This window comes from Pollicipes pollicipes, unplaced genomic scaffold, assembly GCF_011947565.3.
Source record: "Pollicipes pollicipes isolate AB1234 unplaced genomic scaffold, Ppol_2.1 Scaffold_7228;HRSCAF=8575_pilon_pilon_pilon, whole genome shotgun sequence".
Classification (NCBI taxonomy): Eukaryota; Metazoa; Arthropoda; class Thecostraca; order Pollicipedomorpha; family Pollicipedidae; genus Pollicipes; species Pollicipes pollicipes.
Window position 1 is genome coordinate 550,363 of NW_023597032.1, and position 23,209 is coordinate 573,571.

Sequence of the window (23,209 nt, forward strand, 5' to 3'; positions counted from 1 at the left end):
TAGCAGAAAACTGGCTCTGGGCGGTGTAGGCTTCGGAAGCAGTCACTAACTCCAGTGAGGTGACCTTCCTACGAATGGAAAACAGCCACAGAACGACGTCTTGACGAGACGAATTACCAGAACAGCTTTTGTTCTGCGAGGTATTGTGTGGTACGGACAAAGAACAGGACAGGCCCATCCTCAACACCCTAAAATATGTTTGTGTAGTGGGGTGATTCAGACAGCTAAGGAAAGAAGCGAAGCACAAAGGATAACAAAAGGGGTTTATCGTAGATTGCAAACAAGCAGTTGTAAGATATGCAGTAGTGAGACAATGTTTCGACGCTTGGAAGACGATAACGAAACATAACAAAAGCGGCTTTACACAAGTCATGGCAAGTGACTGTGTTAAATCAGGTTTAGTCAACATATCTCAATAAAGAAGTCCTGGGAGGATAATTTATATTACATTTCTACTTAACAATTATCAGCTGAACTGGATTTTTCCGACATTTTACGATGACAATATACACGTAGGCACCAGCGTCGCATTAGCTCGCCCCGATCGCAGCGAGAGACTGCGAACTAGCAGTCCGGTAGCCACGCACCTGGCCCGTGGTCGCAGGAGGCTCAGCACGTCACCCCTTCAGACTGCACAGCTTTCGCGCCCTTTGAAACTATGCTTTTTTGTAGATTGTCGACTTAACTTGTATGCATGCGCTTGGTTAATTGTTGATTCAGGCAGTTGAATTGCATTTCGTACTGTGTGCTCATTTTCTTGGCAATGACGTGTAGAATTGGCGCCTATTATTGTGGAGCGAACAAAAATCGACCTCGGGAACATTTTAACAATCGGGAGAAGGACCAGAAATTCACTTTTGTGTGCATTCCATGGGGTGATTTGAGTTTTTCTCAAGCTGGGAAGAGGGGTAGGTTATGGCAGTTTTCTACCGTTTTGGCCTTATATGGAGGGGTGGGTTGTGTCAGTATTTGTTCTTATCGCCTGTAAACGACTTTGGAAGTGTTTGCCCGGCGTTTCAAGCCGAAATTTCCGAAAGGCAATAACATCAAAACCAATCAGCATATAATTTTCCTTTCCAAAAATATCCTCCAAATCTTTTGATTGCTTGAGTTTGTATGATCAGCGCCCAAGCTCAGTGACGCTTGGGGTGCAAACTTTAGCCCCACCACGAAATCGTGAAATTCCAGGTAACTGCATAATTTTGCAGGAGCGTGCCCCGAAGCTCAGCACGATCTGTCCAGCCCTCTGGCGACGCCACCAAACCTTACGCGGCCGCTGCCACAGTCCGCGGGCAATCACAGTCCGGGGAAGGGGGGGGGGGGGGGGACAGCTAACGCTTGACCAGTGCATCCCACCCAGGCTTGGGTGGTTGGATCGGTATGTGGGCGCTCCAGCCAATTGAACCATCGAATGGAAATCTCGCTGATGTGTTTGGAACATAGGCCAAAAATTTTGCTGCCGGTAAAGGTTTTAAAGTCTCGCGAAGATTTCCCCAAAACTTTGAGGAATTTTGCATCCCTGGAATGGACTACCATGATATGGAATACCGAACACACGGATACCCAATTTCAGGTTGCGATGGTCAGGTCTAGATCAGGATAGATATAACCATTAAGGTATCGCGCTGCTGCGGAGACATGGCACTACAACGGCCAACAAACTGTAGTTCGTCTTCTGGAAGTTCGGTGGGAAGTTTTGGCAGTCTCATGTCTGTATAGCAAACAATCCGGCTATGTAACCGATACGTCCCACCCAGAGCACCTCGGCTTAGTAAATGAAAAGTGAACAAAGATCATTTACTAAAGAAGTTCTGGTAGAAAAATAAGACTACGCCAAGCCACGAAGAATTGTTCAGAATTAATCTCGCCATACTATATTGGCATGCGTGACCTTGCTAAATGCATTCAATAATAAGTTTCTATTTTTATATTTTTACAATGTTCCGTCGCAACGGTAAACGGCCAACCTGGTGAACCTTGCCTCATCACAAGCGCATGTAAAGCAAGCTACTTTACAAAACTATGTATCATAATAATTGGCCACAAATACAGACAAGCTGCTCTGGTTTGCAAACGTGATGTCTACCAGGCCGCCCAGCAGCATACAAGGTCAGCCCGGGGTCACGGATGCGCTGTAGCCGGCACACGCAGACCGGTCGTTCAACCTTGGGAAGACGCTCTTGTAGTTCCGGCCGCCGCCGCGCCGCGGCGCTGATGCTCCAACGGCGAAAAGGCAGCCAACTTTGGATGAGTGTGGATCTAGTCATGAGGTTTAAAGTACCATGACCAGACTCACATCAACCGGAGCGGGACTGCATCAAGCTTCAAACCTTGCGGTATGAGCCAAACCTCTTTGAAGAGCCTTCAGGCAGAGGCGGCACTCGCGTCGCCGGGGGAACCAGGAGTCCCATGACCCGAGTCGGTAGTAAGTGAATGGTCTTGCACGAAACTAGAGACAACACTTGCGACAGGGTTCCTAAAAGTTCACAACACCACGCGACGCGAGAAGAAACAGGCAAACGCAACGCACGCGGCATCGCTCAGACGTCGGCACAATGTAGTGACGCGCGCGGCGCCAGCCTTCGAGCCGCGCCGCTCCAGAGGCAGGCGGAAAAACCCACGCCTGGAACCTTGAAATGGTGCCGAACATGGCGGTCTGCCAGAAACTCAGCGACGAAACGCTAAACTTACCGTTTCACACGGAGAGAAACTGCGGCTCTAAGGACCGTCACGGCCCGCAGCGGACGGAATAGCTCACGAGCCACCTCACAGTGGAAAGGGCCGCCGAGAGGGCATCCTTTGCGGCGTGTACTCGGGCGGTCGGCGGGGGGTGGCACGCGGGGGTTCCCGGCACTTCTTTGTCCGGAAGGCGGCTGGGAAAGGCCTCAAGCTCAGGACATAGCAAAAGCTGGCCTTAAGCTGTTGCACGGGACGAGTGACCTTTGTAGAAGGCGACGTCCTAACACGTCAAAATCTGCACCACGTCTTGTCCGCCATCGCGCCGTCGGCCACCGGAGCCTCGCACCTGCCGCACCTGCCCCCGTCTGCCCTCCCCGCGTCGGCGCGCGCGCCGAGGCGCTCAGAGGCAGAAACGCTGGCCAATGCCATCGGAGATACGAAATGTGTGGCCGCGGGCGGTGGGGCCGGGCCGCGGCGCCGGCGTGGAATGCGCTGCGTCCCCCGGTCCGCGGCCGGCTGGCAAAAAAACGCAGCGGCGGCTGGTCCGACGCTTCTACCTGCGCCACCCCTGAGGCCTGCGGCGGCGCCCGGGCTCAAAAACAACCAAACACACAGCCGATGTTATCGGCGCGCCCCCTCCAGGGCCGGCGCCAGTGGCTTTGTCGCCGCCGAAATCAATGCGCCACCGAAGGGGACGTGCGACACGCTGGTCGTGGTTATAACGGGTCCAGACAGACTTCCCAGAACGCGGCAGTTTGGCCGATTGGGTTTCTGCGAAATACTCGAAGCGGCGTCCGGAAAAAGAGAACCGGCGGGCTCAAGCACGCCTCGATGTAATGGAGGGTGACGACAGGGAGTAGCTTCATACCTGGAGAAGGTGAATGCATTTCTGCCACTTGGTGTCTGCGCCCGGAAGAAGTGCGCGAACACGTTAGGACGCAGCTGTTTCGCCATGAAAACGTATTGAAAAGAAGTGAGAGCACATACGTCACACATGTTTCTAACCATCACAAAATGCATGCTTCACCTGGTATTAAACAGCGTAAACAGCTCGTATCACCAGGTATATAACAGCGAAAAGAGAGGGGGAGAGCTGTGCATCGCAAGTCGAATAAGCGCTCGCCCAAACAGCAGGACATGCGCAAATCATAGGAAAGCAACGACCAAAATTCAAATGCACAATTCTATCATCAATATACAAGTGTCTATGGTCTAAAACAATATCATCAGTTCATCTTTCTAGCGAAAACCGGCGTCGAAGTTTCCAGCTGGCCTTCTGTGCATTACTGCAGTCTCCATGGTTATCTCTCTTTCTCGGCTAGTGCGTAGCAGTCTTCATGACAGTTGTGAAAACAGAGCCTGACAGTGTTGTAAAGGCGGCCATCAGTTCGCAGATAGCGTTGTGTATGCATTGGGTACTGAGGAAGTATCAAGCCAAATACAAAATCAAATTAAATGAATTGTGTGCAATGGGCACTGACGAGATAGTGAGCCTTTTGAATTAATCGTCGTCTATGTAGGTTTGTTATTATCCCGTTTGACGGCCATAAAAAGCGACAGAAACGATGTAACCGATTCCGATTATCTTTTTGTGGCATTGGATGCTTTGCTGCAATATCAATATGGTAAGACAATTTGAGTTTTAAAAAAACCGAAAATGCCCTGCAGGATTGGCATGATCCATGTCAGATTCAATCACTTCATATTTTCATGAACTTTGATTACAGACGCTTCCTAGCGCATCATTTTCGTCACCGAATAAATAGCATTGACATCTTAAGCCTTTATAACGCCTATATTCTCAGTTACAATGGTGAGCCGAATAGAACGTACTGCATGGGGATATTTCACATAGGTAAGTGCAGTGCACAATAACACGCCGACCAAACATATCACTGACGAAACCCTTGCTGTTGCATGCGACACTTTTTCGTTTACCGCCACCGTAAATTCTAGAGTTGCTTTGACTCGCTCCGCCCCACAAGTAGAACATGCGTCGTCAAGGCATTATTTCTTATTATGTTGCACTCCTTTCTTTTCGTTCTCATTATGGGCTTTTTGTGCTAATAAGCTTTCTGACATTCGTATTTACGTTCTAATCTTTGTCACTTGTTATCTGGATCGCTTTGACCCAGCTCTTCAATAATTTTTTTCCTTTCTAGCGGTAGTTCTCCACACCAGTTGAGTCCACTAGCCTCAATTCATGTTCCGTGCTATTGTCTCGATTCATGTTGTCTTTGACATGCAGGATATAATTACAAGGAAGGTAATACACTGAGTCTATTATTGATGCATTCTTATGGCGAGTGTTGCTTAGCAATGGCACCTACATAGCTAGCTGGGCAAGATTTTATGAAATAATTGGTGCTGTCAGACGTCAGGCGAGTTACCAGACACAGCTGTCTGATACTAACTGTCAATGACAGCCGTCATTGTTCCGATACATCGCCTCGCATCGTATCCTGCCGATGAATCAGCGACAAGGCATTATTTCAGGGCATTGCATATGTGCACTGTGCATCAAATCCTATCTCGGTGATAGCGAATTGCTGTGTGCAATGAAGTCCTTTCAACACTATAGCAAACAGTTTAATGGAAGACTGTCTCTTGACAAGACATAGCTTGGCAACTGACTTCTCCCGGGTTAGCTGGCACTGGTAAGAATCTAAAATAGAGACAGCTGACTAAATACAGTGAGTAGTTCTCTCAAAATTGTTGTGTCCTGGTTACTGACCACACTTCATTGCCATCCTCTTCCTTTCTTCTTCCTTGCAGCATTAAAAAAAAATACGGTCAAGCTGATATTCATGTATCATTTTATGAAAGCGGTTTAAGTGAAGAAAAGAGTGACCATCGCACAGGAAAGTAACGACAGCAGAATCGAAAAATTGTTTGCCACCATTCAGTGAATCGACAAGATGGTAAACGAGGCCGCATATCTTTGAATACACCACGCTCCAAAACCCATGGCGGAAAAAGTCGCGGAATACCAAACAACAGGCGGGAAGGACTTTGATTTGTTTTTGTATAACACCAAAATAAGATAATCAGTGAAGCCGAAATGAAAGTAAGAGCAAGGAAAATAAGAGCACCAGTCCGCGGCGGGTGCCGTGAGCGCAGTGCGTTAAGCTGCCCGTCTGGAAAACCAGAGGTAAGGGGTTCGATTCCCCGCAATGCGAGCTCTTTCCACCAGGGTGAGAGGCAGGCGACGCCATATAACCTCAGCTGCTGATGCGTCGTAAACTGTTGATGTCAGCTGTGACAGTCCATAACCCTAGACACAGGCCGAATGGTCAATTGACTCTGGAGAAGAGGGCTCGCGACACCATTTATAAACATTCAGAACATAAAGTAACGTGGTAAAACACTAGCATAACTTACGCCTATCGCGTATTGCTTGTCACGACAACGGCGGTTGCGCAATAAAGCACGCCTCATTTAGGAGTGCAACCGACCACTGCAGATTGTGTTTTGATCAATCGTGACCTTGGAGTGGTTACGTGAACATGAGATTTGTGGACAATTACGAGCCTACAACACACAGCGATTGTGTTGATAAAATCTGGTTGACACCTTGGTCGGACCTGAAATTCGGATGCATCCCGTTCTCCCAGGGTTTAGGGAGAAAAGCCTAGCTTAAACCCGCACTCAGTCGGCATGTGTCAGGGAAGGGGTGAGGGAGAAAGCGGTTCAGACAGGTTCGGGGTCTGCCACCGCCTAGCCGTCACCACCAGCGGGAGGCCAAACGGCGCCCGTCCCAGGAATGTCGCCGGCTCGGCTTGGGGGGGGGGGGGGGGGCTGGTGCTGTCAATCACAGACTCCAAAGGCCCGGCGCGGCATGGGCGACGACGTCGCTTTCTGATGTGTTCCGTGAATGGCGGTGGAAAATCAGATTAGTCAGAATATCGCAAGATTGACAAAGTCCAAGATCGCCGTTCTTTTGGTTGCAATGATTGACAGCATCCTTTTATGGCGTTGATATTAATTGTTGTATGACAAACTCAGAGCAGTTAGTGGGGTCTGCAATGTGCATGGGTTACATGTCCAGCTTTTTATATTAGCTTGGCAGTAATTTGCTGGTCGACACGTTTGCGTTCTCCACACTTAACCAAGGCTTTGTACTTCAGGACGACCAAGAATCTTTGTTTTGTTTTCCATCCATTCCAATCCGCCTATACGAGTGGGTTGCACCTGCTCTCCTCACTAATCCCGACCAATGTCAGCTAGAATCGTCCTGACCATTGCGCTTTTGAGATGGGTTTGTTCCTCTTGTCTGACTCAACCAAAGCTATAAAAGCAATATATTCAGTGATCTGTCGAGTTTTCCAATGGTTCTCCACCCGCCTACAGTGAGATCCTTTACTGTCCGTAGTGCGAGAATACGTTCTCCTCGCATGGAGCAGCCATGGGCTGCCAGTTGCTCCGCATGATCGATGAAGCATGATGGATAGGGCATATTGAATGAAGTGAGGGAAGGGGCACCCAATAGACAATGACTCGTTGGGCATGCAGTCGGTCTGCTTAATGCACTTACGCACATTGTCTGACTGCCCAACTGATAAGCTTTGCCTCAATATCAGAACGAAATAATTCGTCAAAGTACCTACCTGAATGCATGTCTTCTGAGAATCCGACCTGCGCAAATGTCTCAGCGTATAATCCATGCAAAATTTTTCAGCACCGCACAGAATCTAACGAGTCCGAAGGCTCTACCGATACTTCTACTCTAAGCCCATCAGTCGAATGCCTACAATGTTTTTGACATAATAGACCATGCAATTTGGAATTTACACAATTTATTTTTCAAACCATTTTTATTAATCTGTGCTGACCATGTTCTTATTCATGCCTGCCTGTTTCACTTGGCATTTCAAGCATGAGTCCGATACACTCCATGGGTAATTCATGACCCCAAAGATTCATTTAAACGGTAAACACCTTCAACTTGCGCCTCATCTAATCACAGTTGATTACGGTACCTCGTCTGAGCACTTGACTGCTGTATCTCGTCTAATCATCTGGTCTCTGTGCCTCGTCTGACCATCTTGCCTCTGTACCTTGTCGACCATCTAGCCGCTGTACCTCGTCTGAGCATCTGACCTCTGCACCCCGTCTGAACATCTGACCTCTGTACTTCGTCTGAACATCCGGCCTCTGCACCTTGTCTGAGCATAGGACCGCTGTACCTCGTCTGAGCATCGGACCGCTGTACCTCGTCTGAGCATAGGACCGCTGTAACTCCTCTGAGCATAGGACCGCTGTAACTCGTCTGAGCATCTGACCTCTGTACCTCGTCTGAGCATAGGACCGCTGTACCTCGTCTGAGCATCGGACCGCTGTGCCTCTTCTGAACATCTGACCTCTGTACATCGTCTGAGCATTTGACCGCGGTACCCCGTCTAAGCAGGTGACTTTTGTACCTCGTCTGAGCATCGGAGCGCTGTACCTCGTCTGAGCATATGACCGCTGTACCTCGTCTGAGCATCTGAACGCTGTACCTCATCTGAGCTTCTGACCTCTGTACCCTCGTCTGAACTTCTGACTGCTGAGAATCCGACCCTCGCCTGCTAATCTAACCGCATATTGTCTGAGCATGAGATCACTGGACATCATCTACCCAACTGATGCTCCTATTCGTCTGAGCACCTGACTGCTTCGTCAGCGTTATCACATGGCTGCTGCATCTTGTCTGAGCACTTGACTGCTTGGCTAGCATTATCACGTGCCTGCCGCATCTCGTCTGAGCACTTGACTGCTTGGCTAGCATTATCACGTGTCTGCTGCATCTCGTCTGAGCACCTGACTGCTTGGCTAGCATTATCACGTGGCTGCTGCACCACATCGCCTGCTTATCAGACCGCTTAATCTCGTCTGAGCGTCTAACCGCTACACTTCGTCTGATCATTTGATGGCTGCATATCGTCTAATCATGACCACTACACGCTGTCCACACATCTGACCGCTGTACCTTGCTCACGTATCCAAACACTGCACTTTCTTTTTAATATCTGACTGCCACACCGCGCCTAAGGATCTGACCGCTGTAAGCGTGGTCATATAACATTTCTGCCACATCTGAGTTCCCGAACACTGCATCTCTCCTAATCATGTCGCCGCTGCATGACGTCTGATCATCCCGCCGCCGTACGACATCTGATCATCCAACCACTGCACCACGTCCGATCCTCTGACCATTGTACCCCGTCTAGGCATCTGAGCGCTGCACTACGTCTGATCTTCTGACCTCTGTACCTCGTCTGATCACCTGACCGTTGCACCCCGTCTGAGCATCTGACCGCTTCATCCTGTGTGATTGCGTGACTACTGCACCTCATTTCATCATCTAACCGCTACATCTCATCTAATCACGTGACCGGTGCAGCTCGCCTGAGTGTTCCAGGGAGCCTCGTGGTGACGCTCTTCACCACAGCGGCCGCTCAGCGCCGCCGACAGCAGCTGGATGCGGGAAGGCTCAGCGCCGCCGACAGCAGCTGGACGCGGGAGGCTCAGCGCCGCCGACAGCAGCTGGACGCGGGAGGCTCAGCGTCGCCGACAGCAAGCTGGACGCGGGGAGGCTCAGCGCCGCCGACAGCAGCTTAGCGGCGGGCCGCTCAGCGCCGCCGACAGCAGCTGGCAGCGGGCCACTGAACGCTGCCTACAGCAGCTGGCTTCTGTCCTCTCAGCGCCACCGACAGCAGCTGGACGCGGGCCGCTCAGCGCCGCCGACAGCAGCTGGACGCGGGAGGCTCAGCGCCGCCGACAGCAGCTAGCGGCGGGCCACTCAGCGCCGCCGACAGCAGCTGGACGCGGGAGGCTCAGCGCCGCCGACAGCAGCTAGCGGCGGGCCACTCAGCGCAGCCGACAGCAGCTGGCAGCGGGCCACTGAACGCCGCCTACAGCAGCTGGCTTCTGTCCTCTCAGCGCCATCGACAGCAGATGGCAACGGGACACTGAACGCCGCCGACAGCAGCTGGCAACAGGACGTTCAGCGCCGCCGACAGCTGGCAACGGGACGCTCAGCGCCGCCGACAACAGCTAGCAGCGGGCCACTCAGCGCCGCCGCCACCAACTGGCTTCTGTCCGCTCAGCGCCACCGACAGTAGCTGGCAACGGGACGCTCAGCGCCGCCAACAACAGCTGGCAACAGGACGCTCAGCGCCGCCGACAACAGCTGGCAACAGGACGCTCAGCGCCGCCGACAACAGCTGGCAACGGGACACTCAGCGCCGCCGCGGAAGCCAAGCGTCGCACCTCGTCATGCCTGGCTGGTGACGGTACGTAATGGCTATCGCCTCGCTGTGGTGGCGACTCAACCACGACTCTGCAAGTCAGAGTGTTAGTGAATACCGATTCCTAGAAGCCTGAGATCCAGTGTCTGAAATCCAAGAATCCCAACAAAATAACTGATCGCAGACGGTGTTTACTAGGCGGTTGGAACGCGACCGTAAACCGGACACGCAGGTCACGAGTTTACGAAATTTAAGATGCACCGGGCTGTGATACCAGAGTTTAACGGGTCGACACCCACCCCCTCCACCCCACGCCCTTATTGGTCAGATTTGAGATCAGAGGGAGGGGGGATTGCTCGCGCTGTTGTTGCTTTGTAAGTAGTGCCTTGGGTGTGAGTCTCCACAGCTGTGTACGTTCTGCTAGAGCCAGGGAGATTCGGACTTCACCGCGCTCCCTGCCAACGACAGAGGTCAGCGATGAACGGCTGCCGGATGGGTCATCTGCCCACAGCAGATGACGGACGGGATGCTGACTCAGACACGCGCGCTACTATTGAGATTTAACTATAAGCTTGCTGCCCCAGGGTCCCTACCTTGCACTTGCAGGCTGCAAGGTACGTCTTACCGAGATCACGTCACATTCAAACAACGCTAGACGAGTCGCCGCTGCCCGTTGCGATGGAGCATTAGCTTAGCAGGGACCTCATTCACAGGGAGCAATGTCCATGAGATAACCAATGTTCATGTCATCACCAGTGCACGCTGTGTCTCGTGTCATTCAGACTACTTACTAGACTATTAGCATAGGAGCAGGGAGGCCTGCAGAAGCCCGCCGTGCGGAAGCCACTCCGCCAGGTTCAGGCTTCAGCTGAGCCCGGAGAGCATCTCCACAGACCTGACACCCGTGGCGTGATAGCTCCGTCATCATCGGAACGTGGCCGAGGCGTTGCCTTCTTGTGTCATAAGAGTAGTTAAGTGGTATAATAAACACCTATGTCTTAAGTGGTGTCGTGAGCCGGTATGCCACGTATATAATTGGTAAATACGTCTGTGATAAGTGTTGTTGAGAACACGTGCCATGTTTTTTCAAGTTCATTGAGAACGGCCGAGGTGATTACGATCCACGTTAAAATCATCCAGAAGCTTAGGAAGGCCAGTGTTTACCTCTGCAGACACTGCAGGCCTAGTATCCGAGCACATCGCCGCTTACGACCACGGAAATCTGCGAACCTCTGTCCCAGGATGTTAACAGATTGCAGACCCAGCATATAGTTCAAGTGGGTGGGCCTGCCATTTGACTACATGACAAAGGGCAAGTCTCCGGGGAGTGGGCAGCGGGGCAGCGATAGACAAGTCAAGTAGTACATGATGCCGCCAGAACTTGGAAAGGAATTTCCGGCCCGATGTATCAGGTCTTCTCGCCTCACAATGGATTGGACAACCCGAGGCAGCGATACACGTGCCAACACCGGCGACAGGTCCTCGTCAAAAGACGCCGGCGGGATCGGACCTAGCCTCCACAGGCCACACGGTCGAAGTGTGCGGCCCCCGGCAGGCTGGTTGTCGTCCAGTGACCACATCAAGCAATACATATGTGTGTAGACACCACACACACACAACACACACACCACACACACCACACACACACACACACCACACACACCACACACACACACACACACACACACATACATACACACACACACACATACACACACACACGCACGCACGCACACACACACATACACGCACACATACACACACGGTCATATACATTTATATATATACATGGTTGGATATATCTTAGCAAAATAATTTTTATATATATTTGATTAAAAAAAGACCCGCTGACGCAGCATTGACAAGATTATTTTTCGTTCGACTTTCATCGTCCGAGTTTCCGGGCTTTCGTCTTAGCAGCATCGTTAAAATCAAAGATGGTGCATGTAAAATCACTCACATATTCGTCAATCTGTGCATTCTTACGTCTCGAGACCTTATCTCATCGTCAGAGAACTATGACTGTTACAGAAATAAGTGCTAGGCTTTTAAAAAATAAAATTATTCACCCCGATTTTGAGAACATCTAAGTACCGAAGAAGACAACGGAGGTGAAACCCAAACTGAAGTAAGACAAATTCCTGCTGTTTCTTTGATAATATGAAATGCATCATGATGAAAACACTATGACATGCACATGCTGCGACAATTTCATCTATAGCAAACTTATTTCTTGACACACACTCACACACACACACACACCACACACACCACACAACCACACACACACACACAACACACAGCATATATATATATATATACTGTTATATATATATATATATATAATATATATATGTAGATATACTATATATATATATATATCTAATATAGATATATATTTTACATCTAGGCTAGTTGACACTATAATACACCGGCACTATCATATCAGATATTACAACCCATTCACGCACATGTCCTGGACAACTCTGACAACACTAACATCAACCAAACATGCTTACAATCACTCAAAGCGGTTCAAATACTGTTTCCGCACAAACTGGAGGCCTAGACTGTCTTCAATATTCTTAGGTGCGCGGTACCCCAATCACCCAATGCACACCTGTGCTATCGTCAACGCAGGCCGCGCGAACCCCCGCAGGCACGTGCAGACCCCTTCTCGCGTTCGATGATGTTTAGTTCCCCATCTCCCCAAGGCCGGGTCTGCGTCATGTGCAACGGACGGCATCACCGTTCCAGGCTTGTTTCATCCCCAAATTAGAGTGCGTTATTGCTTCTAGCAGCGCAGCCAAGCCATTCGGCGCGTTATTGGTTACTCCACTCCCAAACGACAGCTGCATTCCTGCTCGCCTGGCTTCAGGAGACTCTCCAGAAAGTGGAGATGGTGTCAGGCGTGTACGTCATACACGTCGCCCATAAAACCCGATTACATCCTGCACGCAAATGGACGCAGGTGTGTCTCGCAAAAGGGGTCAGAGAACATCTGCTATTCATTCTACATTTGAAGATCATGGTCATATGGATGCGCCAGGTGTCACCAACCCGTTTCGAGCATCGCGCAGAATTATTCATGAAGCCGATAATTCACGATTCATTCAGTTATTCTGCTCAGCTTAAAACAACCTACCAAGGCTGCTCTCGCCCCAGGGTGCGCTCGAACCACCAACCTTTCGGTTAACAGCCGAACGTGCTAACCAGGGCTCGGAGGCCGGTCAATTATAATTCCTCCGAAAGCTATCTTCAATCACAATGCACATCGAAGTGTCTCCACAGTGCAGAGGTCAGAAGATTATCACACCGCGACGTGCTTCTGGAGGCTCACCTGCACCAAAATATAAATGTCATTAATTTCTTACCAATTCCTATGAATGTATACGGCTCACCCAAGAAGCACACGTTAAAACAAAAGTATCCAGCCTGAAGCACGCTAAAAACGCGCACTACACAGCTCCCAAGTGATCAGCAAGCACAGTTGCTCACCGAAAGGCTAGTGGCTTGGAGCCGTCTGGATACGTAGTAACCCTGAAAGGTCGCGGTTGAACGCCGCCTTAAAAACACGATCAGACCTATTCGCCCGAAGCAGGTAGGCGGCACTAGACGCCCCAGTTGCATTGGCGAATGAAGGACAGACATTGCCAGTGTCATCTTGTCCTAACCCAGGAGCGGTGTGATGCGCCCACCCGCCTGGCACATACGTACAGCCGGTGGGCCGGCCGGCAGCGCGCGTCCTGGTGCCACCAGCGCCACCTGGACTGGAAGATGGCCTACCTCGGTACGACGCCGGGGCGCGGAAACCCTACAGGTGGCGCTCCCAATCGGCTGTCTCTCGTGCACATCACACAGAGCATAAGCACTAGTTTGGAGGATGGACGCTCGACGGTACGTGCCTGATGCGTTAGATCGCCGCCCACCGGCGGTGATTGTCTGCAGCCCGAGATTATCATACCGATGCATAAAAATGGTCCACTCACCCTACGACACGTACAGGCTGTGTGGAATGACGCGCGTATAAAGCAAAACAGACAACGACTACTGAACAGGCGAGCGCGACACGTCAGCCAAGCCTCGAGAACTTATCGGAGACGGAACGCTGCACAGAGCGCTGCAACTGCGACGGGATAAACGTGATTCTCACTCAGCTCAGGGCGAGTCTTCACAATTCTAGAGCACGCTCCAGGTAGACGCCGCAGACGTTTTTCCCCGTGCTATTTTGATTGCTGTTGGCATTCTTCTTATTGTTGGCGATTACTTTAAATTACATATTGCGGATGCGAGTTCAACCACACGACTGGTTTGTCATTCCAGCACTGCAGAAAGCCTCATGATTTAACGTTTGGTAACGATTCCTTTTTAAGACACTTACTAAGGCATATGCTAAGGTGCGCATCCAGCATTCCGATAAGCAGCAAGAACCCGAGTCACCGTGTTTAGCGATGTTGCAGGATCAGGAGATGTGTCATCACTTCCCGGCCGGTTGGTGTGCACATTGGATACCGGCGCACGGATTCGGGGGTCGGTTTTAACCCATCGCGTGCCTCCGTGGCGCAATTGGTTAGCGCGTTCGGCTGTTAACCGAAAGGTTGGTGGTTCGAGCCCACCCGGGGGCGGCCCTCACAGGTCGGTTTTGAAGAACTGACATGCCATAATTGTCGACGCAGGAATCTCGCAGTCAACTAACATCGTGCTCGCGAGCGCTGAAAACCATTTCCCAGTCTATGATGTCCACACGTAAGTGAGTGTTTTGCTACTTGCACGTCGGTTAACCCAACTGAGCTTCTTGTGCGCCGGTCTTTCACCAAAGATTGTCGACACGAAGGGAGCACCAGGGGCGCAGCAAAAGTCTTGATTAAGACGGGTGTAGAAGAGAGATTTCTGCTAGCAACTCCGCTGTTTGGATTTTGATTTTGAAGACATCGGATTGGTTCACTATGTTCCGAAGAGGCCCAACTTCGTTCATTTGATCTGCTTTGTTAACTCTTACAGAAATCAGAGGCCACCAAAAGACGCAATCCTGTCTGTATTTTGAAGTCAACAAAAGGTAGAAACGAGAAATTAATGACTGCACGGAATATATCAGTTTCGTGGTTTCTACAGAGATATTGGGAGACTTGGCGTAGGTGAAAGCTGGATCCGCAGTTTACATTGATATCGTCGACCCACCTTCGCCTGGAATCTTCTTTTTTCAAAAAAAAAAAACGTTTGCTTTCCAATGCCTCTGAAATCAATGCCCACGCTTGGGAAATGGCCCGAAGCTTAGGTTTCATCTGTATAAATGTCAGATTAATATTCAACACTGATTTGCATTAACAGCATCACGATCTCTTGGCGTGATGACGGAATCGCTTTTGAACGCCTTGTTGTAGCTGCTAGCTCGTTTAAAAGATCAACCAAAAGTTGCATAGGTGAAAGCTACGCCACAGCAGGGATGGAATTATATCTCTTTGGGAGTCGTGCCCCCCCCCCCCCCACCCCAATGATGAGCTGGGCGCCCTCCAATGTTCGGATTGGTCCCTCAATGTGGGCTGGGCCCCCCCAAGTTGGGCTGCCTCTAATGTTTGGCTGGCATAGAAGTATTAAAGAAAGACACTTGTATGACGCAATGCCCAATAACTTACGTAAAAAACAGCAATAAGTTGCATTTTGTAAGTCGCTTACCTCACAATGAACGCTTGTGCGTGATTGGGACTTAACAACGTTTCTGAGACCACATGGCCACGCTTGCCTCTCATTCTGGCGGAAAGGGCGGGTACCGTGGGGGATCAAACCTCGCAGTGAATGGTTGAACGCAAAAACAGTAGCTTGAACACATGACCTAACTCGTCATGCCACTCGAGTGACGTGACATGACCCGCATATCAAAATGATGGTGGTGGTGGCAGAAAGCGGCAAAACTATTAAAATTCGTGCACTTTTGACACGGTATTCTTTCTTGACACAAAACATACCGTCAGCTCCCTGGAATATGCGTAACATGCTCTGTGTCCTTGACATAGAAATGTTCATACTTATGCTGCATGTTTTGAGTGTTTAGAGGGAGTATGAAAATTTCTTGCGTCTAGTCGAGGAACACGACACGAGCGATGCATAAAACTATGGGTTTTACATATTCAAAACAAGGATATTAGGTATGTGCCCCCGGCGCGTCAAATCATCGTGCATTAAAACTATAAGACAGTTGAGTGTAGCATAGTAGTGGTCGTGAAAAACTTTTTTTTATAACGCGTAGCACACAATAAGTAAGTTGTAATACATACGTATTTCGTACACGATTGCCCACGCGTTGTCATATTGTTGTAGTATGTACCACACCAAAGACCAACAACGCAGTGGCACAATCTCGGTTGCCCGTGGTGCTGTTACTGCATATTGCGTTCTGAGAATCTGCCTCGAAATCGCTCATGTGAATTGTCCTGGTCAGGAGATGGAAGGCCCTTTCATCCCAGCCCAGGATAGCTATCAGCTTCTACCCTGGCGATAAGGGAACCGGGATGTCCTGGTCGATCCGAAGGCCCTCAGAGGGATGTACCATACACCGGTCCTATCCCTGACGCGACAGGCCCTCTGACTTAACATGGGATCGACGCAGGGACACGTCAATGATGCGAGAGGATCCCTTAGTGGGGCGCAGGTCGTCAAAGGCCTAATTGGTTCCGAGACACCGGTGCGGCTTATCGACCCCTGCCTCCTGGTTGAAACGGTGCGAAGGGCCCCTCGTTCGGTCCCGCGACCTCTGACTGGCACAGGTCACCGTCTCATTGCGAGCGCAAATCGTTACAACGTCATTTGTCATGTCTCTTGTCATTGGCAAGAGGGTCCTGACCAACGCAAGAGGTCTTTCGACATTTGAGGTACCACTCCTGTCCCTGTTAAGCAAATGTGCCCATGGCCGGCTTATAGCTTATTGTCGACACGGGACCCCTTGGTGGGCTCTATGAGCTCCTGATGAGTGCAGAGGCCAAACTAATGCACGATCTTTGGGATTCACATTCGCAGGTCCGGCTCTGTCCCTGTTTGGGAAAGAAGACATACGGCCAAGATCAGCGCGGGGCGGAGTGTTCGGTTTTGCCCACTGACTGATGTCCCCTCATCCCCGGCCAGCCCTTCGAGTCCTTCGATCGGACCCTTGGTCGTCCCTGGTGGGGAGGGGGGACCAAAAGGGCTCCTCAGGGCCTCGGGACCTAAAGATCTAAGGTAGGTCACGCGTCCCTGACCCACCGATCGTGGCGCCCTTGGTTCCTCGTAAAAATAAGAAATAAGAAAATTTGTGTACCCTCGGGAGGTTATCGCCATAGGAAATTAAAGGGCCTGAAGGCCTTCGTGGTGCCTGGCCAGGTGTGGGTGCCTCCTCAAAATACAGGTTGTTGTGGCCGAAATGAAAGCATCGGGTATCTCAGCGTCTCTCTCTCTCCCTCTCTCTCTTTTTCCCTCTCTCTCTCCCTCTCTCTCTCTCCCTCTCTCTCTCCCTCCCTCTCTCCTTCTCTCTCTCTCCCTCTCTCTCTCTCTCACTCTCTCTCTCTCACTCTCTCTCCCTCTTTCTCTCTCTCCCTCTCTCTCTCTTTCCCTCTCTCTCTCCCTCTCTCTCCCTCTCTGGGCGCGAGTAATAAGGTTATAAATTGTCATTGTTTGGGAGTCGAAGTCACGCCGCCAACGATCCGTAACAGCACTACACTTCTTCCTGTTGTGGTAGCCCCACAGCGTATCCCGAGCTCGCGGCTGCTGCAGATTGCACGACCGCCGTCGTCATGACAGCCGCCATAGTCATGACAGCCGCCATAGTCATGACAGCCGCCATAGTTATGACAGCCGCCATCGTCATGACGATGGAAGAAACTGCTGAGGGCCGTTGTCACCTGTGTTAGAGCTGCCACTTTTGAGCTGTTTTAACCGGTACATTGCCGTCCTGCGTCTTAAAAGCGGCACCTCTACTGTTATGAATGACGTCGGCACAAATGAACGTTTGTGATTGGCACAACGGGCGGCGAGGGCCAGTCACCGAGAAGCGCATTGCTTGAAGTTTGAACCAGTGCGTCTCTTCAGACCATGCGATCTTTTGTTCCCCAAGGCCAAAGTGCGTGTCGAAAAGAGCCACTGTAGTTAAAGTCGTGGGGGAGAAATGAAAATAATGGTATAGCGTTCCGCTGATTTCGTGGGATAAAAGCGTAATGTTTGCATACTTTTTTCTATTAACGGGGTACTTCAAGCTTTAGCAGCTAGTGTGCTGCAAACATTTCAGGACACGATGTTGGAAAAAGTAAGGCATCTCCCACAGGAGCGGCTACTTCAAATCGAAATTTTGAGCTATTCGGAGGGACTTCCCGAAGGGCCCCTCAGCCTCGGGACCTAGCGGATGGTTGGGTAGGACATACTCCTGTGCCATCACTGCTGGACTGAGCAGTTTTAATGCAACTCAATATGTATCTTGGCTGGACTGCGTCGCTGCACTCATACCAATGTATCTGCAGCCAGACTTGTGTTTGACTCAAACTTTTTTAGCCAGCTCAGGAATGACTCACAGGTTTTTAAATACATTGTTTAGCTAACTCTCTTCAGACTCATTGCTTTCATTGAGTCATTTGGGTCATGACTCACACAGCTTGCAAATATATATATATATATATATATATATATATATATATATATATATATGTGTGTCAAAATGGCCGTTGGCACATCCGGCTTTCGACTGTGATCATGTTGCCGGCCTTCGTAAAAAGGGCGAGCATTCTGGTGTGTCGTCAGTCTGTCCGGCTGCGAGCCGGGGCTGCAGTCATTGTTCAGCGCTGTCTCGACTCCGGCAGGGTGGTTAACGGCACGCTGTGTGTGACCGTCTCTTTGATCGCAAACGTTCTGAAGCTCGAAAATATCTAACTTTCGACTTTGCTCATTTCGCCGGGGCTCCCTATTAGGTGACGAGCTTTGTGACGTGCCAGCACATTCTAGAACATTCCAACGGGCGCTCCGGCAATGGACGCGACAGCGGCCGTGACAGCACGCCTCCCAAACTACCCTCGATTTAGCGTTGAAAACTACATCAGCGTGTTGCCGATTCATTCTCTTTCTATACCACCCTTTTGTTCCTCACATTTTGACATATGTCGCTCGCAAATGAGCCCTAATTTATAGGTTGCATGACGGCTTTTTATGCCGCGAGAGGACGGCGCCATCCGATGTCTGGACCGACGCCTGAGTGTTGTTTCAAGGTTAAACAGCAGTCTAATCACGTGACTGGCAGCCGTAATGAATTGCTTCCGACCGATTATGCCATCTCGCAGAAAACATCTCGACAACGGTGGGTCGCAGCGACACGGGGATAGTGGTGTACCGTGCGAAATAGCACGGTCACACGTATCACGTGGCACGGGCTCACAGATGGATTTAGCTCTATTCCACGGGTTTTTACGTTTTGTGCCACATCTCGGCGCTTATGGCACGAACACACTCGGGATTGGCGCGCTTCGATGATGAATGGAAGGATCGAAAAGATAATGTGTGATGACGCGTGCCACATGTCATGGCGCCCACGTGTTGAAGTATGGATTTACCCGTTTTTGCTCTTTTGAGGAGCTTGCACATTTTGTGATATCTTAGAAACCAGGGAATAAAGTACGTCGAGACTGGCATGTTCCGATATGCGATCTGACGAGAATCAATGAAACGCGTACGATATAATGCTGCCCGAGTCATGGCACACGTGCACATTAGCTGTGAAGATGCATTTTGCCGATTTCGTCTATTTTTACGCTTTACGCGTGATTTCCGCTCTTATGGCACGTAAAACGCGAGACTGGCATGCTGCGATAGGCCATTGAACGGGAAATCCCACGGTTGTCACAAGTGCGGGGGTGGCACGTTGCACGTGTCGGGCACACACGAGCCAGGACGATGGCTTTTGCTCTCTTCCACGGGTTTGCACGCTTTGTGCCACATCTCGGCACCCAGGGCAGGCGGAGGGGTGAATCGAACTGCAAAACATTAATAATTGAAATTTCTTAAGTTTTTCACTCGGGTGGATGGATGGATGGTTTTAACTGAGGACGATGGATTTTTTCTCCTTTCCCATTGTTCAACGTTTTGTGCCAGATCTCTTCACCCATGGACGGCACGGACGCACTAGGGAGAAGCATGCATTGTTGGGGAATCGAACGGACAAATCGATTTGACCGCTACCGACCGTTTTTCACTGTTCGATATAATACAATGCTGTTTAATACAACGGCAGTGCCTGCTGCCATCATTCAAAAGGCTGAGAGTTGATGGAAGGGCCAAAATCACCGGCCACGTCCGACGATCATTCACCGATCCCATGGAATAGGTTCGGCTGTGTTGCACAACACGCAGGCGAAATGCGCTCTCTCCCGCCCGCAGCCGCCAGAGCGCGCCAGTCCCGCACACTCCGTCGCCGAGTCTTCTTCATACCTTGCCTATACACCTATATATATATATATATATATATATATATATATATATATATATATATATATATAGGTGTGTGTGTGTGTGTGTGTGTTGTGTGTGTGTGTTGTGTGTGTGTGTGTGTGTGTGTGTGTGTGTGTGTGTGTGTGTGTGTTGTGTGTGTGTGTGTGTGTGTGTGTGTGTGTGTGTGTGTGTGTGTGTGTGTGTGTGTGTGGTGTGTGTGTGTGTGTGTGTGTGTGTGTGTGTGGTGTGTGTGTGGGTGTGTGTGTGGTGTGTGTGTTGTGTGGGTGTGGTTGTGTGTGTGTGGTGTGTGTGTGTGTTTGGTGTGTTTATATGAAAGCACGGAGAATAGATACAGAAGGCCGAGTAGCAAGTTTTAAGTTTTGAGCCTCACCCAAATGCATGCAGGCATACAGCACCTCTCCTATAATCCGTTACAACTAGCTCCCTCGAGTCTCAACTGCAAGGCTAGCATGTTCTACCTTGCGCCATAGACCCAGATCCATTAGTTGCATAGTATGCAATGTCGGACCAGGACTGTTTGACTTCACCTGACATTTGGTAGTACCGCACCGCCAGGTGCCAGCTAAGTGCACTCCACACCTAAATCACATCATTTTCATGAGCCCAGTACAGTACTAGCCACGCAAATGTAACAGCATTGTAACAATGCAACATCGGACTGCAGTTCTTGTAAAAGCCACCATAAGGTACAAATATTATGTGACCTAACCTACTCACCTGAAGTTAATAAGCACTAGCAATTTACCATCGCATTACTCACAAACCTTACAAACAATCCCAGCAAAAATCCACCTTACACAACCTATGTCTTCCAGTCAGCAGGGAACTGAACTGGACTGAAATGAACTCTGAACAACTGAACAAGAGATATACTAACCTAGGCGCCGACTGTGGTTTTCACCGGGATGTCTTAAACTCATCTCATCCGGTCACTCTATGGTGGGTTATGAGGAGTTAAGCCAGGTCTCCGTTCTGCGCAGAGATTAGTGATGCGCGCCACTTTACCTGCATTCCAAGACCACTTAATTTGAAGGCACAATATTACCCGTTGTGTGTTGCGTGGAAATATCTATTGATGATATCCCTGGGAGGTCACATGCGGCACACAATGCGCATATCAGGCAAGACAACCTCGCTGTTTATTTCCTACAGCCTCAGCAAAAGCATGCTGAGAGCAATTCAAGCAGTAGTGAATAAAGGGTAAGGCATGGATAAGTTCATTGTTATGGCAATGAAGAAGATGACTCTCCCCTTCGCTTTAATAAGGAGCAGACAATTCTCACTGATTTTAGTGATGGATAAAGGAATGCGTGATGTCTGAGGCATGTGATACCGTCTGGTTCCTTGCTGAGATTGGACGAACTCTTGTTCAGGATAAATAATATGTTTTGCTACTTAGAAATTACAGCAGCAAACTTTGAGCTAATTTTGCCAAAAAAGCTAGCTGCAAGAAAACATTGTCAGTAAAGAATGCTGCTGATAACATGCTGCAAGATAACATTGTCAGTAAAGATTTGACTCATGATTTAGCTCATGACATTTACGAAGGACGTGATTCAATTAATGACTCAAAGCGACATTTTCCAAGTGAATCGATTCAGCTCACGACTCATCTGAAAATGGTTGATTCACGAGTCGATTCATGATTCAGCCGAGTCAACACAAAACTACCTGCAGCAGCAGGGACGTATACATTAATTCATGATGGCGAAGGGGGGAGGGGGCTAAGGCTCCAAATGTTTTTACCGACATTCCAGGTTAACGCACTAAACGGCGTTGCAAAATTTCATGACATGAAGTCAAACAGCTGGACATGTTCTTTATTTGTCTAGCTTTACTATCTAACGATTATGTGAACATAATTTACGCTCATACAATACAGTAATAAACTTGACAAGGGAAGAGGAGGGGGAGGGGGCGACAATGTGTCCCTGGAAGGCACCACTCGGGTAGGGTTGCGGGTTTGCATCAGTGCTTGGAAAATCCAGTGGCAATATGCACATCGGGGAAAGGACGGGGCTGCGATCGTTCATATCAAACAGATAAGGCCAGTTCCCACTATGGCCTTGGCGACATGAGGCCGACAACAGATCACTGGCATGTCGCGCCCCACACACAACAGTCGAACACCTGCCATAGCTGGCAGATAGGGCGCGACTTGCAGCGGCTTCGGTGTTCCCCGACCAGGCCATCATCAGAATCAGGCATGTCGCGCCCACACAACAATCGAACACCTGCCAATAACTGGCAGCTCGGGGCGATGCAGCGGCTTCGGTGTTCCACGATCAGGCCGCAGCTATGGCGAGAGGCGCCGGATCCCGCCGCGGCTTCGCCTAAGGTAGCACACTTCCCGCTGAGCAGTGCTACTGTGCTGCTCCGTGCACTTGTGCAACCCTGGGAATGCATCCAAATGGGCAAGGTCCTTGCAACACGCCGGGACTTGAAGAGATGTGGAGAGGAAAGCGGACTTGTGGGGATGTGGAGAGGAAAACCGGACTTGTGGGGATGTGGAGAGGAAAACCGGACTTTTGGGGATGTGGAGAGGATGAACAACTGCGGTCTCTGCACTAGGTGGGTTGCGCGTCCAGCCATCAATGACTCCTTCCTCGGTGGTGTGGTAAGGCCTGGCCAAGACGACCGGCTTCGCTGTAAGCCGACGTGTCTAGCGATGTGGCAAGGACGGGCGATACGTCATTACTTCCCGGCAGGCCAATGTGTACAGCTACGAAACCATCGCAAGGATATGAGGACGGGTTCTGACCTCTCACGGGCCTGCGTGGCGTAACTGGTCAGCACGTTGGGCTGTCGGCCAAAAGGTTGACAGTTAGAGCCCACCCGGGGTACAC

At 50.1% G+C, this 23,209-nt stretch overlaps 1 non-coding gene and 1 pseudogene across 1 annotated transcript; one reads left to right on the forward strand and one right to left on the reverse strand.

Moving 5' to 3' along the window:
* The first annotated feature begins 14,459 nt into the window (after positions 1-14,459).
* Positions 14,460-14,533, forward strand: TRNAN-GUU (transfer RNA asparagine (anticodon GUU)). The gene has a single exon. It is a non-coding gene; the product is annotated as a tRNA-Asn (tRNA).
* Positions 14,534-22,421: 7,888 nt separating this feature from the next.
* The window catches only part of LOC119109055 (eukaryotic translation elongation factor 2-like), a 4,270-nt pseudogene continuing 3,482 nt past the window's right edge, over positions 22,422-23,209 (reverse strand).